A 16,267-nucleotide genomic window follows, 5' to 3' on the forward strand; every position below is an offset into this window, starting at 1 on the left:
AATAATCCACCAAGTGTTTCCCAAAGCGCCCCCTCGCGCCATGCCACCCTGCAGAGGCCGAGGTGCTCTAAGGTCTGGCAGTTTTTCACAGAGACGCCTGACGACCGACGAACAGTGGTGTGCAACCTTTGTTGCGCAAAGCTCAGCCGGGGAGCCAACACCAACAGCCTCACCACCACCACCATGCGCAGACATATGATGGCCAAGCACCCCACAAGGTGGGACGAAGGCCGTTCACCGCCTCCGGTTTGCACCCCTGCCTCTCCCCCTGTGCCCCAACCTGCCACTGAGATGCAACCCCCCTCTCAGGACACAGGCACTACCGCCTCATGGCCTGCACCCACACCCTCATCTCCGCTGTCCTCGGCCCCATCCAGCAGTGTAGTTCAGCGCACCGTTCAGCCGTCGCTTGCGCAAGTGTTCGAGCGCAAGCGCAAGTACGCCGCCACGCACCCGCACGCTCAAACGTTAACCGTCCGCATAGCAAAATTCATCAGCCTTGAGATGCTGCCGTATAGGGTTGTGGAAACTGAGTCCTTCAAAAGTATCATGGAGGCGGCGGCCCCGCGCTACTCAGTTCCCAGTCGCCACTACTTTTCCCGATGTGCCGTCCCAGCCCTGCACGACCACGTCTCCCGCAACATTGTACGCGCCCTCACCAACGCGGTTACTGCCACGGTCCACTTAACTACGGACACGTGGACAAGCACAGGCGGGCAGGGCCACTACATCTCCCTGACGGCACATTGGGTGAATTTAGTGGAGGCTGGGACAGAGTCAGAGCCTGGGACCGCTCACGTCCTACCCACCCCCAGAATTGCGGGCCCCAGCTCGGTGCTGGTATCTGCGGAGGTGTATGCTTCCTCCACTAAAGCACCCTCCTCCTCCTCCTCCTCCTCTGTCTCGCAATCAAGATGTGTTAGCAGCAGCATGTCGCCAGCAGTCGGTGTCGCGCGGTGTGGCAGCACAGCGGTGGGCAAGCGTCAGCAGGCCGTGCTGAAACTACTCAGCTTAGGCGATAAGAGGCACACGGCCCACGAACTGCTGCAGGGTCTGACAGAGCAGACCGACCGCTGGCTTGCGCCGCTGAGCCTCCAACCGGGCATGGTCGTGTGTGACAACGGGCGTAACCTGGTGGCGGCTCTGCAGCTTGGCAGCCTCACGCACGTGCCATGCCTGGCCCACGTCTTTAATTTGGTGGTTCAGCGCTTTCTGAAAAGCTACCCACGCTTGTCAGACCTGCTCGTAAAGGCGCGCCGGCTCTGCGCACATTTCCGCAAGTCCCACACGGACGCTGCCACCCTGCGCACCCTGCAACATCACTTTAAGCTGCCAGTGCACCGACTGCTGTGCGACGTGCGCACACGGTGGAACTCTACGCTCCACATGTTGGCCAGGCTCTATGAACAACGTAGAGCTATAGTCGAATACCAACTCCAACATGGGCGGCGCAGTGGGAGTCAGCCTCCTCAATTCCTTTCAGAAGAGTGGGCCTGGTTGGCAGACATCTGCCATGTCCTTGGTAATTTTGAGGAGTCTACCCAGGTGGTGAGCGGCGATGCTACAATCATTAGCGTCACCATTCCTCTGCTATGCATCTTGAGAAATTCCCTGCAAACCATAAAGGCAGCTGCTTTGCGCTCGGAAACGGGGGCGGGGGAAGACAGTATGCCGCTGGATAGTCAGGGCACCCTCCTGTCTATTTCTCAGCGCGTACAGGAGGAGGAGGAGGAGCATGAGGAGGATGAGGAGGAGGGGGAAGAGACAGCTTGGGCCGCTGCTGACGGTACACCGGCTGATTGCCTGTCATCCTTTCAGCGTGTATGGCCTGAGGAGGAGGAGGAGGAGGAGGAGGATCCTGAAAGTGATCTTCCTAGTGAAGACAGCCATGTGTTGCGTACAGGTACCCTGGCACACATGGCTGACTTCATGTTAGGATGCCTTTCTCGTGACCCTCGCGTTGCACGCATTCTGGCCACTACGGATTACTGGGTGTACACACTGCTCGATCCACGGTATAAGGAGAACCTGCCCACTCTGATTCCCGAAGAGGAAAGGGGTTCGAGAGTGTTGCTATACCACAGGACCCTTGCGGACAAGCTGATGGTAAAATTCCCAGCCGACAGCGCTAGTGGCAGAAGGCGCAGTACCGAGGGCAAGGTAGCAGGGGATGTGCGTAGATCGAGCAGCATGTACATCCCAGGCAGTGCAACAGTCTTTAAGGGCCTGGCCAGCTTTATGGCTCCCCACCAAGACTGTGTCACCGCTCCCCAGTCACGGCTGAGTCGGCGGGAGCACTGTAAAAGGATGGTGAGGGAGTACGTAGCGGATCGCACGACCATCCTTGGTGACGCCTCTGCCCCCTACAACTACTGGGTGTCGAAGCTGGACATGTGGCCTGAACTAGCGCTGTATGCCCTGGAGGTGCTTGCTTGTCCTGCGGCTAGCGTCTTGTCGGAGAGGGTGTTTAGTGCGGCTGGGGAAATCATCACAGATAAGCGTAGCTGCTTGTCAACCGACAGTGCCGACAGGCTAACACTCATCAAGATGAACAAAGGCTGGATTTCCCCAGACTTCTGTTCTCCACCAGCGGACAGCAGCGATACGTAAGCAATACGTAGGCTGCACCCGCGGATGGAAGCTACGTTCTCTCTCACCATCCAAAACGGGGACATTTCTGCTTCATCAATCTGTGTCTAATATTCCTCCTCCTCCTCCTCCTGCTCCTCCTCCTGAAACCTCACGTAATCACGCTGAACGGGCAATTTTTCTTAGGGCCACAAGGCTCACTCAAATAATTTTTCAGAACAATTTTTATAAGTTTCAATGCGCTTAAAAGCATTGGAACTTTAACTTGAACCAATTTTTCGTTACACTGGGCTGCCTCCAGGCCTAGTTACCACTTAAGCCACATTAACCAAAGCGATTAATGGGTTTCACCTGCCCTCTTGGCTGGCCATGGCCAATTTTTGGGATGTACATTAGTACTGTTGATACAGCAATTTTTGTGGGCCCTCGCCTACAGTGTAATCAAATTAATTTTTAGCCCACCTGCATTACAGCTGACGTTACCTCAGCTGTGTTGGGCAATGCAATGGGATATTTTTGTGTACCGCCGGTGGGTTCCAGGGAGCCACCCATGCTGTAGGTGCACACTGAGTTTTTAATACATCTGTACACTTCTAAAGAACCCGTCTGACTGGGGCATGCAGTGTGGGCCGAAGCCCACCTGTATTACGCACGACATTACTACCTCAGCTGTGTTGGGCAATGCAATGGGATATTTCTATGTACCGCCGGTGGCTTCCTGGCACCCACCCAGGCAGTGGGTCCACAGGGAGTTTAACCTACATGTGTCCACTTGTAAAGAACCCCAGTCTGACTGGGGCATGCAGTGTGGGCCGAAGCCCACCTGCATTAAGCACGACATTACTACCTCAGCTGTGTTGGGCAATGCAATGGGATATTTTTGTGTACCGCCGGTGGGTTCCAGGGAGCCACCCATGCTGTAGGTGCACACTGAGTTTTTAATACATCTGTACACTTCTAAAGAACCCGTCTGACTGGGGCATGCAGTGTGGGCCGAAGCCCACCTGTATTACGCACGACATTACTACCTCAGCTGTGTTGGGCAATGCAATGGGATATTTCTATGTACCGCCGGTGGCTTCCTGGCACCCACCCAGGCAGTGGGTCCACAGGGAGTTTAACCTACATGTGTCCACTTGTAAACAACCCCAGTCTGACTGGGGCATGCAGTGTGGGCCGAAGCCCACCTGCATTAACCCTTTCCAGTCCACTGTGTGACCTGTGAAGACATTAGGGTTTAAGGCTGTACAGCTCCGTTGTTGGTAGACGTCCGTCGGGGTTCTCTTACTGTATATTGCCAGCCTCTCTGCTGTCGGAGCCTATCCTACGTGTCAGCTCATGCAGTACTGGCTTTAGCCAGCATATAGCGCCGTTGTATAACAGCAGAAAAAGAGTAAGCCCCCTAGGAAAACCATATACAAATTGGATTGGAAAGGGTTAAGCACAACATTACTACCTCAGCTGTGTTGGGCAATGCAATGGGATATTTCTATGTACCGCCGGTGGCTTCCTGGCACCCACCCATGCTGTAGGTGCACACGGAGTTTTTACTACATCTGTACACTTATAAAGAACCCCAGTCAGACTGGGGCATGCAGTGTGGGCCGAAGCCCACCTGCATTAAGCACGACATTACTACCTCAGCTGTGTTGGGCAATGCAATGGGATATTTCTGTGTACCGCCGGTGGGTTCCAGGGAGCCACCCATGCTGTGGGTCGACAGGGACTTCACAATAGGGAGTTGTACCTGCCTGTGTCTATGAATTAAAAAGCCCGGTCTGACTGGGGCATGCAGACACCTTGACAGAATGAATAGTGTGTGGCACATAGGTTCCCTATTGCTATGCCCACGTGTGCAGCTCCTGATGGCGGTGGCACAGGATTCTATTTCTCATTGCTTCTGTACAGCATTGTGGGCTATCGCTCCGCCACTTTTAAAGAGGGTCGCTGCCTAGCCGTGCCAACCTCTGCAGTGTGTGCCTGCGGTCCCTCGTCATGGCAGACGCAATTCTAAATAGACATGAGCGTGGTGTGGCATGAGGGCAGCTGAAGGCTGCCCAGGGACACTTTGGTGTGCGCTGTGGGGGGGGAGGGGGGGCGGTTGGGCAGCATGTAACCCAGGAGAAGTGTCAGTGGAGTGTCATGCAGGCAGTGATTGTGCTTTGTTGGAGGTAGTGTGGTGCTTAGCAAAGGTATGCCATGCTAATGAGGGCTTTTCAGAAGTAAAAGTTGTTGGGAGGGGGGGGGCCCACTCTTGCCGGTATTGTGGCTTAATAGTGGGACCTGTGAACTTGAGATGCAGCCCAACACGTAGCCCCTCGCCTGCCCTATCCGTCACTGTGTCATTCCCATCACTTTCCTGAATTGCCCAGATTTTCACACATGAAAACCTTAGCGAGCATCGGCGAAATACAAAAATGTTCTGGTCGCCCATTGACTTCAATGGGGTTCGTTGTTCGAAACGAACCCTCGAGCATCACGGGAAGTTCGTTCCGAATAACGAACACCCGAACATTTTGGTGTTCGCTCATCTCTATTGTCGACCCCAACTCCCGCCGACATTGCCACAATATACAGACCATCATTATGAGTATTATGTAATAAAGGTTAAGCTTTAGCCTTACTAATAAATAGAGATGAGCGAGCACCAAAATGCTTGGGTGCTCGTTACTCGGGACGAAATTTTCGCGATGCTCGAGGGTTCGTTTTGAGTAACGAGCCCCATTGAAGTCAATGGGCGACCCGAGCATTTTTGTATATCGCCGATGCTCGCTAAGGTTTTCATTTGTGAAAATCTGGGCAATTCAAGAAAGTGATGGGAACGACACAGCAACGGATAGGGCAGGCGAGGGGCTACATGTTGGGCTGCATCTCAAGTTCCCAGGTCCCACTATTAAGCCACAATAGTGGCAAGAGTGGGCCCCTCACCCTCCCAACAACTTTTACTTCTGAAAAGCCCTCATTAGCAATGCATACGTTAGCTAAGCACCACACTACCTCCAACAAAGCACAATCACTGCCTGCATGACACTCCGCTGCCACTTCTCCTGGGTTACATGCTGCCCAACCCCCCCTGCACGACCCAGTGTCCACAGCGCACACCAAATTGTCCCTGCGCAGCCTTCAGCTGCCCTCATGCCACACCACCCTCATGTCTATTTATAAGTGCGTCTGCCATGAGGAGGAGCCGCAGGCACACACTGCAAAGGGTTGGCACGGCTAGGCAGCGACCCTTTTCAAAAGGGGCGGGGCGATAGCCCACAATGCTGTACAGAAGTAATGAGAAATATAATCCTGTGCCACCGCCATCAGGAGCTGCACACGTGGGCATAGCAATGGGGAACCTATGTGACACACACTATTCATTCTGTCAAGGTGTCTGCATGCCCCAGTCAGACCGCGTTTTTTTATAAATAGTCACAGGCAGGTACAACTCCGCAATGGGAATTCCGTGTGCACCCACAGCATGGGTGGCTCCCTGGAACCCACCGGCTGTACATAAATGTATCCCATTGCAGTGCCCATCACAGCTGAGGTAACGTCCGATTAAATGCAGGTGGGCTTCGGCCAGGAAGCCACCGGCGGTACATAAATATATCCCATTGCATTGCCTAGCACAGCTGATGTAACGTCAGCTTTAATGCAGGTGGGCAAAAAATTAATTGGATTACACTGTAGGCGAGGGCCCCAAAAAATTGGTGTACCAACAGTACTAATGTACGTCAGAAAAATTGCCCATGCCCAACCAAGAGGGCAGGTGAAACCCATTAATCGCTTTGGTTAATGTGGCTTAATTTGTAACTAGGCCTGGAGGCAGCCCAGTTAAAATAAAAATTGGTTCAGGTGAAAGTTTTAACGCTTTAATGATCATTGAAACGTATAAAAATTGTTTACAAAAATTATATGACTGAGCCTTGTGGGCCTAAGAAAAATTGCCCGTTTGGCGTGATTACGTCAGGTTTCAGGAGGAGGAGCAGGAGGAGGAGGATGAATATTATACACAGATTGATGAAGCTAAAAGGTCACCTTTTTGATGGTGATAGAGAACAATGCTTCCATCCGCGGGTGCAGCCTACGTATTGTTTAGGTATCGCTGCTGTCCGCTGGTGGAGAAGAGAAGTCTGGTGAAATCCAGGCTTTGTTCATCTTGATGAGTGTAAGCCTGTCGGCACTGTCGGTTGACAGGCGGGTACGCTTATCTGTGATGATTCCCCCAGCCGCACTAAACACCTTCTCTGACAAGACGCTAGCCGCAGGACAAGCAAGCACCTCCAGGGCATACAGCGCGAGTTCAGGCCACGTGTCCAGCTTCGACACCCAGTAGTTGTAGGGGGCAGAGGCGTCACGGAGGACGGTCGTGTGATCGGCTACGTACTCCCTCACCATCCTTTTACAGTGCTCCCGCCGACTCAGCATTGACTGGGGAGCGGTGACACAGTCTTGCTGGGGAGCCAGAAAGCTGTCAAAGGCCTTAGAGAGTGTTCCCCTGCCTGTGCTGTACATGCTGCCTGATCTCTGCGCCTCCCCTGCTACCTGGCCCTCGGAACTGCGCCTTCGGCCACTACCGCTGTCGGATGGGAATTTTACCATCAGTTTGTCCGCCAGGGTCCTGTGGTATAGCATCACTCTCGAACCCCTTTCCTCTTCGGGTATGAGAGTGGAAAGGTTCTCCTTATACCGTGGGTCGAGCAGTGTGTACACCCAGTAATCCGTAGTGGCCAGAATGCGTGCAACGCGAGGGTCACGAGAAAGGCATCCTAACATGAAGTCAGCCATGTGTGCCAGGGTACCTGTACGCAACACATGGCTGTCCTCACTAGGAAGATCACTTTCAGGATCCTCCTCCTCCTCCTCCTCCTCCTCAGGCCGTACACGCTGAAAGGATGACAGGCAAGCAGCATGGGTACCCTGAGCAGTGGGCCAAGCTGTCTCTTTCCCCTCCTCCTCATGCTCCTCCACCTCCTCCTCCTCAATGCGCTGAGATATAGACAGGAGGGTGCTCTGACTATCCAGCGACATACTGTCTTCCCCCGCCTCTGTTTCCGAGCGCAAAGCGTCTACCTTTATGCTTTGCAGGGAACTTCTCAAGAGGCACAGCAGAGGAATGGTCACGCTAATGATTGCAGCATCGCCGCTCACCACCTGGGTAGACTCCTCAAAGTTTCCAAGGACCTGGCAGATGTCTGCCAACCAGGCCCACTCTTCTGTAAAGAATTGAGGAGGCTGACTCCCACTGCGCCGCCCATGTTGGAGTTGGTATTCCACTATAGCTCTACGCTGCTCATAGAGCCTGGCCAACATGTGGAGCGTAGAGTTCCACCGTGTGGGCACGTCGCACAGCAGTCGGTGCACTGGCAGATGAAACCGATGGTGCAGGGTGGCAGCGTCCGTGTGGGACTTGCGGAAATGTGCGCAGAGCCGGCGCACCTTTACGAGCAGGTCTGACAAGCGTGGGTAGCTTTTCAGAAAGCGCTGAACCACCAAATTAAAGACGTGGGCCAGGCATGGCACGTGCGTGAGGCTGCCGAGCTGCAGAGCCGCCACCAGGTTACGGCCGTTGTCACACACGACCATGCCCGGTTGGAGGCTCAGCGGCGCAAGCCAGCGGTCGGTCTGCTCTGTAAGACCCTGCAGCAGTTCGTGGGCCGTGTGCCTCTTCTCTCCTAAGCTGAGTAGTTTCAGCACGGCCTGCTGACGCTTGCCCACCGCTGTGCTGCCACGCCGCGCGACACCGACTGCTGGCGACGTGCTGCTGCTGACACATCTTGATTGCGAGACAGAGGTTGCGTAGGAGAAGGAGGAGGGTGGTTTAGTGGAGGAAGCATACACCGCCGCAGATACCACCACCGAGCTGGGGCCCGCAATTCTGGGGATGGGTAGGACGTGAGCGGTCCCAGGCTCTGACTCTGTCCCAGCCTCCACTAAATTCACCCAATGTGCCGTCAGGGAGATATAGTGGCCCTGCCCGCCTGTGCTTATCCACGTGTCCGTTGTTAAGTGGACCTTGGCAGTAACCACGTTGGTGAGGGCGCGTACAATGTTGCGGGAGATGTGGTCGTGCAGGGCTGGGACGGCACATCGGGAAAAGTAGTGGCGACTGGGAACTGAGTAGCGCGGGCCCGCCGCCGCCATCGTACCTTTGAAAGCCTCCGTTTCCACAACCCTATACGGCAGCATCTGCAGGCTGATAAATTTGGCTATGTGCACGTTTAACGCTTGAGCGTGCAGGTGCGTGGCGGCGTACTTGCGCTTGCGCTCCAACAGTTGCGCTAGCGACGGCTGGACGGTGCGCTGAGAGACATTGGTGGATGGGGCTGAGCACAGCGGAGGGGAGTGTGTGGGTGCAGGCCAGGAGACGGTAGTGCCTGTGTCCTGAGAGGGGGGTTGGATCTCAGTGGCAGGTTGGGGCACAGGGGGAGAGGCAGCGGTGCAAACTGGAGGCGGTGAACGGCCTTCGTCCCACCTTGTGGGGTGCTTGGCCACTGTTCGTCGGTCGTCTGCACTCTCAGTGAAAAACTGCCAGACCTTTGAGCACCTCGGCCTCTGCAGGGTGGCATGGCGCGAGGGGGCGCTTTGGGAACCAGTTGGTGGATTATTCGGTCTGGCCCTGCCTCTATACCTGGCCACTGCACTGCCTCTTCCAACCTGCCCTGCTGCTGCACTTGCCTCCCCCTCTGAAGACCTGTCCTCTGTAGGCGTAGCAAACCAGGTGGGGTCAGTCACCTCATCGTTCTGCTGCTCTTCCTCCGAATCCTCTGTGCGCTCCTCCCTCGGACTTACTCCAATTACTACTAACTGAGTGATAGACAACTGTGTCTCATCGTCATCGTCCTCCTCACCCACTGAAAGCTCTTGAGACAGTTGCCGGAAGTCCCCAGCCTCATTCCCCGGACCCCGGGAACTTTCCAAAGGTTGGGCATCAGTCACGACAAACTCCTCCGGTGGGAGAGGAACCATTGCTGGCCATTCTGGGCAGGGGCCCGGGAACAGTTCCTGGGAGTCTGCCTGCTCCTCAGAATGTGTCATTGTAATGGAGTGAGGAGGCTGGGAGGAAGGAGGAGCAGCAGTAGATGGCGCAGAATTCTGGGTGGTCGATAGATTGCTGGATGCACTTTCTGCCATCCACGACAGGACCTGCTCACACTGCTCATTTTCTAATAAAGGTCTACCGCGTTGACCCATTAATTGTGAGATGAATGTGGGGATGCCAGAAACGTGCCTCTCTCCTAATCCCACAGCAGTCGGCTGCGATACACCTGGATCAGGAGCTCGGCCTGTGCCCACACCCTGACTTGGGCCTCCGCGTCCCCGGCCGCGTCCACGTCCTCTAGGCCTACCCCTACCCCTCAGCATGCTGTATTACCAGTAGTGCAGAAACAGAACGCTGTAATTAAATGTGCCGCTTATTGGCCTGTGGTTGGAGGCTGACTTCGCTTACGGAACGCACAGCAGAGGCAGGAAAGAATTTTGCGCAAGCCTGCTGTAACACTTAGCTGGCTGCGTATGAATTAGGACAACTACCCCCAGCAGAGACCCAGTACACTTGTGGACAGGAATACAGCGGTGATGTAAGAGGCAACACAGAGGCAGGAAAGAATTTTGCGCAAGCCTGCTGTAACACTTAGCTGGCTGCGTATGAATTAGGACAAGTACCCCCAGCAGAGACCCAGTACACTTGTGGACAGGAATACAGCGGTGATGTAAGAGGCAACACAGAGGCAGGAAAGAATTTTGCGCAAGCCTGCTGTAACACTTAGCTGACTGCGTATGAATTAGGACAACTACCCCCAGCAGAGACCCAGTACACTGAGGACGGTCACAGGCAGCCCAAATACATTTTTTTCCCAAATGTTTTTGGAAAGGCCCACTGCCTATATGCACTAAATATGTCTTCTGTCCCTGCATCACCACTACTGGCCCTGGACAATGTAAAATTACTGCAGGACGCAATGCTCTGCACGGCCGATATACAAAGAAAAAAAAAAAAGTGCAACACTGCAAAAAGCAGCCTCCACACTACTGCACACGGTTAGATGTGGCCCTAAGAAGGACCGTTGGGGTTCTTGAAGCCTAAAATACTCCTAAAGCTCTCCCTATAGCAGCTCCGGCACCAGCAGCACTGTCCCTGAACTATGTCAGAATGCATCTGTGGCGAGCCGCGGGAGGGGCCGATTTATATACTCGGGTGACACCTGATCTCGCCAGCCACTCACTGCAGGGGGGTGGTATAGGGCTTGAACGTCGCATGGGGAAGTTGTAATGCCTTCCCTGTCTTTCTATTGGCCAGAAAAGCGCGCTAACGTCTCAGAGATGCAAGTGAAAGTAACTCGAACATCGCGTGGTGCTCGCCTCTAGTAACGAGCATCTCGAACACGCTAATACTCGAACGAGTATCAAGCTCGGACGAGTACGTTCGCTCATCTCTACTAATAAACTATTTTCGCAGGTCAGTGATAGTGTTTCTTCTTGTTGAATTGATTATGTTTCAGTAATAGTGTTGGTGGTATTCTATATTTGATAGGTGTCCTTTTATTTTGGTTATAATAATCTTTTATACGTGTCTTCACTTTTTGTCATTGTGACTGGTATTATCGCTTAAACCTATGTCGAATAATATATGTGGATAATTAGACTTTCTTTAGATTCCAACAATTCAGGGAACATTGAGTTACAAAAATAATAATAGAATGCATTACTGTTGTAAAACATGTACATTTCACAGTTCCATAGTGACCTTTTCACCTCAGTACCAGCAAACTAGCTCCGCTAAATGACTGAATATTATGTCTTAAATGAAGAACAGATTCTTACATTGAATGATGTTAGACTGATAGGAATTCTTACTGAGTTGTTATTGAATTTTGGCTTCTGGAATTGTGCAGAGGAAAAAATAATCTTGATACACAGAGATAAGATATAAAAAAATAAAATGTCATCTTTATTCTAAATTTGACTTGATACATATTGTAGTTTTTCATGTCCAATAAATTGTTCTAAAAATCATGTCGCAGTCTTAGAAAAATAACCACCTTATCTTTGTGACGGAAAATAATACAAGGCTCCAAAAAAGCAATTCTTTTTCTAAATCCTGCTTAGAATGTATGTTTTGGCAAAAGCCCAGAGCTAGATTAAAGCTTGTGTAAGCATTTCATTTTTCTATCAGAGTAATATTTTCAGAACATTGCCACATTTATATTTAAGTGGGATCAGCTGTGCTTTAAAAATGTATTCCAGTATTGCTAGCACAACCTCTCATATAATGTAGGTATATTCCTTCCCAGTCTTTCTTGTAAAGTAATCCTGGATTATTTCAGATGTCTCTTAATTAATTTTATAACATAAATTAACTGAATGCTATTTAACCCTTTCCAATCCACTGTTTGATGTCTGAAGACATTCTGATTGAAGGCTGTAAGAGCTCCGATGTCAGAAGACGTCCGGCAGGGTATTCTTACTGTATATTACTGGTCGCTATGTTGTCGGGGGACCTCTCCAGCATGTCCCATACCGCAGTACTGGCTCTAGCCAGCAGACAGCACCATTGTATATTGGCGGAAAGAAAAAGCCCCCTAGGAAACCCTGAACCAAAAATTGGATTGCAAAGAGTTAAAAGTACTTACTGAGAATCAATCAACAGAAATATGGTATATGAGTTTCAAAAATGTATAATTTGAAACATATCTTTTAAAATAAAAAGTTTCAATTTTTGTTGTCATTATCAGAATTAATTTTTAATCAGAATTATTGCATACTCGGCATTGAGCTAGTACTTATAGAAATCACTTTTCAGCTTGTTTTGTGTAATCATCTCTTTATCATCACATGAAAAGCAGATAACACTGGAATAAATCATTGACAACAGGTGATAGACATAGTTCATATCCTCCCCTCTCCTTCACTCTATAGAGTATAACCACAATGTGCTACCATAGAAGTCAATGAGTTGTTTTGAAGCAGCGGCTTAGGCAAATGTTTGTCCCATAATCATGTGAAGAAAATAGACCAAAAACTTAATATACAATCAGAAAATAAAAACTGTTCAGAAAAAAGCCCATATTTGGTAATTCTTATGGCTCTTTTACATGGGCCAGTTATCTGGCACGAATATTCCTTCAAACATTCATTCATCTGACAATTGGCCTTGTAGAAGAGACAGCAATCAGCCAATGAAGGCAAAATGCCCTGTGATCTGCCATATATTTACCTGTGTGAGCAGGAAGATGTGCAGCCAGTCTATGGGAAATGATCCTACCAACGATTGTTTGTTCCGATAGTAGTGATTCTCGACCTACGTAAACAAAAGCGAATGACTGCCGATCTACATGCTTGTTGATTAAAAGTTCATTCATATTGGGCTGAAAATTGGTCCATATAAAAAGACCTTCAGTAAAGAACATAGTTGGAGTGATTTGCAGGATATGTGCCACGTCCAAAAAGGACACGCTGGAACCCGTAACCTGAAATACTAACGCAAATATACACCCAACAGGGGTAAACAATAAAAACAACTGCAACAAGGGAAATGCTGTCCCTAAAGAACCTACCCTATACACAGGTAACCCATCCTGAGAAGGGTCAACCCGACCACGTACATAGGCTACTAGCTCTCCCTATGTGGGATAGGAGAATAACACAACAAACAAGATGTAACAGATAATAACTGCTGTACTTAGCTTTGCGAAGACTCAGGGGAACCAGCTCCAAGCTCTGGCCCCCTTCACAGCCAGAGGAAAACTGAAAATAACTGCACTCAAGCCAAGCCCTAAGCCAGACTAAATAGTCCTGACAAATTACCCACAGGTGAGGCCAAGCACATCTCACTCAACACCATACTACACCAGAGCCAGAAGACAGATAAACACACACAAGACCTGCACCAGACTATCTAGAAAGTAAGAAATCCCAGAAATGGCGTAACAATTATGCCTTTAAAGAGACCTTTCAAACGTGTGAATTAATTAAGGGACCTTTCACATAATGCTCCACAAGCCGTGGTAAATTCTGCACCAAAATCTACAGGCTACTTGTGGATTTTGATGAGAAATTCAAAATCCTCAGATAGAACTGCAGATTTTGGTGTGGAAATCTGCAGCTGCGGAGTTGGCTTTGTCCTGTGGCGTAATTCCGTCACATGTGAAAGGTCCCTCGCAGATTTGATGAATTTTGAATGGCCTGGCAGTCAGAAAATCAAATCTTACAGGCTTTGAGTCATAGATTTGTGCCACATTTTGCGTTATTTTTAATTATTATATGTTTAATATATGTGATATGTTCAATATATGGTTAATATATGTGATCTAAACTATGCTTCATCCAAAGCTATCTGAAAGTCACAAATTTTAAAATATTACCCCTAATTTTTCTCATGTCATTGATTCTATGTCTTTTTTTAGATTTATATCATTAAAAAAGTATACTGCAAAAGAGACATTCAAATATGTTTATTTTAAAGCTATTTTCTCACAAGCATATTTTGAGAGCATTTATGCACTTCTAATGTGGATGCGCACGCTGGCGCAACCTTCAGTCAACTGACCCAAACTCATAGCAACATAGATTCCTATGATCATGTGAGTTCAGGTCAGTAGACTTTTGGCCAGGCCGGGATGCCTGTCCTTATTAGCGGTACATAAATATGGCTCTAATATGATCTTGTAAAACTGATCTAATAAAAATTAACCGTGCATGCTTGTTGAGATTAGAGAGAGAACCTACTCATTTCGAGTAATTACTCGATCGAGCACCGCGATTTTCGAGTACTTCAGTACTCGGATGAAAAGATTCAGGGGGCACTGGGGGGCGGGGGGAGGCGTGGCGGCGTGGGGGGTACCAGCGGGGAACAGGGGGGAGGCCTCTCTCTCCCTCTCCCCCCCACTCCCCGCTGCAACCCCCCACTCACCCACGGCGCCCCCCGAATCTTTTCACCCGAGTAGGGAAGTACTCGAAAATCGCGGTACTCGGGCGAAAAAGGGGCGTGGCCGAGTACGCTTGCTCATCTCTAGTTGAGATCTAAGAAAAGGAAATACTTATTTCTGATATTTGTGTTTCAACTGCCAAACACTCAATAATGACATTTTATTACATGTCTGAGTGACATGTCACAGTTCTTCTTTGGAGATCCCCTATGCAAGGGCATATCATTGACTGTATATATTAAAGAGGTTATCCAGGATCAATAAAAGAGGTTTGCTTTCTTTTTTTGTGCCACTCTTGTCCATTGCTTTTGTCTGAAATGGAAGCTTATCTTTTTTCACTGGAATAAAACTGAGCTGCAATACCAGACAAAACCTACAGTCAAAAGTGGCGCTGTTCTAAAAAGAAAAGTCTTTTTTTTAATCTCATAAAACACCTTAAACAGAATATAAACTTATTTTATGGTAAACAGAAGGTTCTCACAAGTACGGTATCTATATTTCCCATTGTATGATATCATCCTTTGTTATTGCCCAAGGCTAAAAACATTTCTATTTTCAAACACAGGGGATCTGTAGCTGTTGACAATTTCTGCCTGAAAACTCACTACTTGAACCATCAGTTTTATGAGGATCTTGCTGATTCTCTCTATCTGTAATCAGAAAGTTTTACTGTATTGGTCTGTAATAAACCGAAGCAAACTAAACTTTGTCAAGCTATAATTTCTCATTGTTTCTAAAAGTCAACCTGCTCTATTCCTTCCACTATACTGTGTTGCATATATTACTATTAAAACAAATATAATCAATTTCTCTGAGCTCCAAGTCATCTCTTCACAACAAACCAGTAAGAGCATATTTACATTCATTAGTTCAGCTGTCATGAAGACAAAGTGGTGTTTGTAGTTGTTACCTATAATCCTGGAGCTAAGAGTTAGACACTTGGAGAGTAGAAAGTCTTTGCTCAGGGCTTAAGTTGCCTACAGCAGGTTTCTGCATGCAAACACCAGTCAGCATTCTTTCCTAATGCTTATAGCTCTTTGAAATGAGTGCAAAAGAATTGCTTCAGAAGCTGCAGAAAGCTGTCAGATCCCCAATGAGATTAAATGAACACACTTGCCAGAGCAGAAAGTAGAAAGGGATTTTTGCTTGTTCAGGGGCACACATACTCTAGCTTGATGCTGTCAGATTCCGAGAAGGCAAAAAAAGTATAAAGCTAACAACATGAATAGAAAAGGGAGCCTTAACTTACCATTAACAGAGAAAAATAAATCATTCTCAATTAAATGTGAAGTGGATTAGGGAAAAAACACTTGCTTTAGGCATCTGATTTTTCAATATATTCTAAAAAGGAACAATGCATTTATCTTCACCTATCTGATTGGATAGGACTGCCACATACATTGTAACTGGTTGGAGAAGTAATTGCATTTTCCCACCATGATCTGTGCACCATCAGGTCTTGCAATTATGTAGTCATCTGGTTGTATTGGTAATTATTTCCTCCAGGTAGAATATTATTTTTATGTTTTGTACCAGGCTATAATAAGTGGTCTTGAATTTTGAACAATACAGCTGTGAAGTTAAAGGGGTTCTGTCATTACAAAAAAAAATCAATACTTACCTATTCCTCCCACTCAAGCCTTCTTACTACATCTTTATCTCACCGATCTTCTCTTGGCTTCTACAGTCCCCTGGCTCACGTCATCTCAGATATTTCTAGACAGTTATTAAGTTTCCTCTCAGCCTTCTTTTTTGCAAGCTAA

The sequence above is a fragment of the Eleutherodactylus coqui genome, chromosome 5, assembly GCF_035609145.1.
Source record: "Eleutherodactylus coqui strain aEleCoq1 chromosome 5, aEleCoq1.hap1, whole genome shotgun sequence".
NCBI classification, from domain to species: Eukaryota; Metazoa; Chordata; class Amphibia; order Anura; family Eleutherodactylidae; genus Eleutherodactylus; species Eleutherodactylus coqui.